Here is a 2,514-nt window from a genome sequence, read left to right as displayed (position 1 = left end):
CCGGAGGGCGCATGCGCCGGACGGGGAGCGGGCGGGAGCGAACCGGGAGCGGAGAGGAGGGAGGCGGGCCGGGCTATTGTGAAAGGGGCCGCCGCCGCCTCGAGGGGGGTGGGGAGGGGGCCCGCGGGGGCCCTGGGCGCTGGGGGCCGGCGAGGGGAGGCCGGGGATGAGGGGCGAGGACCGAGAAGCCCGCGGAGGAGCGGGGCGAAGGTGGGCTGCTGAGGGAGGGGCGAGCCGGGGGAGGGTCGGGAGGAGGGAAGAAAGGGCGAGGGCGGCGACGGGCAGATGGGGAATGCGGAGGCTCGCCGGGAAAAAGGAGCGCGAGAGAATGGAGCGGAGAGGAGGGCAGGGGCTTCAGGAGGCCGACGCGCCCTTCGGGGCAGTGGACCGAGCGCTCCACATACCCGGCCTGCGCTGGGCGGCCCCTTCCCCCGGCACCTTGGCAGCCCGCCCGGCCCTCGCCGGAGGCGCCCCGCGGCCCCCGCAGCCCCGCAAGCCTCCTGGACCAGAGTCAGGATTCGGGCTCCTGTCTGAGCCTGTGGGTGTTTCCTGGGAGTAGAATTCTAACCCCTCCACCCCCTCCACTCCCCAGAAGCCCCACTCTGGTCTGGGAGAGAATGAAGTTCTTTGTCTCTGAGGGATCCAGACCAGAAACGGAGGGACCTCTGGTTCCCAGAGGGAGGAAAATCCATGATGTCTGCTGCCTAGGGAGTTCTTGCTACAGCCTCCCTGGAATGAAGTATTGCCAACTACCAACAGTTATTTCCCAACGGCTATCTCCCCAGCCTTTTACTTAAGTCACTTCTAGCATCTGCTAGAGGTTCATAAAGGGTTGAAGCAAAAAAGAAAACCTCGGAAGGGATGTTTATCACTTTTTTAAAGTTTATTTTTTGGTAATCTACACCCACTGTGGGGCTCGAACTCATGACCCCGAGATCAAGAGTCACCTGCGCCTCCGCCATATTCAGCCAGGCGCCCCAGGGATTTTTAGCTTTACCAGGAATAGGAATACTTTAGGGTATTCTCTTATGCGGAGCACTTCTTCCAATCTCTCAGTGTTCGTTGTGTGTGTCGTGTGTGTGTCTCAATGTCCATACAACTTCAGCAAGTCCTCAGTCCTGGAAAAACTCTTAAATAGTTTTATTGATTTTCTTTTCTGTTGAGGTATATATTTTTTTCAATCCATATGAAGATGGAGATGACTAACATTCTTTGGCCTAATGTGAAAACCTCTAATTAAAGTTGTGTCTCGGCCTTGTGGGCCCAAAGCATGAAGCACTGGAATTTTAAACAAGTGGGTGTAAATGTGTTAAGAAGCCAAGAGAACTCCAGCCCTTTTCCACCAGACTATGGCCTTAGATCTGCAAGGGAAGTATTGGGGTTAGGGATACCAATAAGGGGGGGGGGCAGGTGGGAGGCACATGGAATATGGTGGTCTCTTTCAGTGTCAAGATTTCAATACCATCTCTACACTGACAACTCCCAAATTTATATCTTCTTCCTGGATTCATCCCCTAATTCCAAAACTGTATATCCACTTGCCTAGGAGACATATCTGTTTGGATGTCTAGTTGGCGTTTCAAACTCACAACTAAAATTCACTCCTGAATTTCCCTCACCCAAATTCTGCTTCTACAGCATTCCTCCCTTTCTCTCTCAACCCCATATCTAGTCAATTTCCAATCCCATTGCCCTTCAAAGTATATATGCAGAATCCCACAGCTTCATTCACCTCCACAACTTCCACCTTGGTCTAAGTCATAGTCCTATTGCTCTTTTTTATTGCTGTAACCTTGTAATTAGTCTCTCAGTTTCAACCTTTGCCTTCCCCCATTTAATTCTGTTCTCAACATAGCAGCCATAGTGATCCTGATAAGATGTGAGTGAGATCATGTTCTTTCTCTGCTCAAAACCCTCTCATGGCTTCCTATCTTACCTGGAAGAAAAAAAAAAACATCATTATGGCCTGTGGTATCTGGCCCCCCGGTACTGCTCTCCGACTTTGACTGCTACTCTTCTCCTTATTCACTACCCGCCTGCCACACTTGCCTCTTTGCTGTCCTTCAAACACACTTGGTAGGTGTCTGCTCAGGTCCTTCCACTTGCTATTCCCTCCACTTGGATCATGCTTCTTTGCGGTATCCACATGCCCTCAACTCTGGTGATATTCAGTTCTTTACTGAATATCTTCTTTTTTAAGATTTTTATTTATTTATTTACTTATTTATTTATTTGAGAGATTGAGACAGAGAGAGTGACAGAGCACAAGCCAGGAGGAGAGGGAGAAGCAGGCTCCCCGCGGAGCAGGGAGCCCAATGGTGTGGCTCAATCCCAGGACTCGGGGATCGTGACCTGAGTGGAAGGCAGACGCTTAACCAGCTGAGCCACCCAGGCGCTCCTGAATGTCATCCTTTCATCAGACTTTCTCTGGTCACCTTATGTAAACTCATACCTTCCTCCAAACTCCCTCTCCTCCCCCCTTTCTGCTTTATTTTTCGTCTTAGTACTTATTAC

Source organism: Ailuropoda melanoleuca, chromosome 13, assembly GCF_002007445.2.
Source record: "Ailuropoda melanoleuca isolate Jingjing chromosome 13, ASM200744v2, whole genome shotgun sequence".
Classification (NCBI taxonomy): Eukaryota; Metazoa; Chordata; class Mammalia; order Carnivora; family Ursidae; genus Ailuropoda; species Ailuropoda melanoleuca.
Note: the sequence above shows the minus strand (reverse complement) of the source record.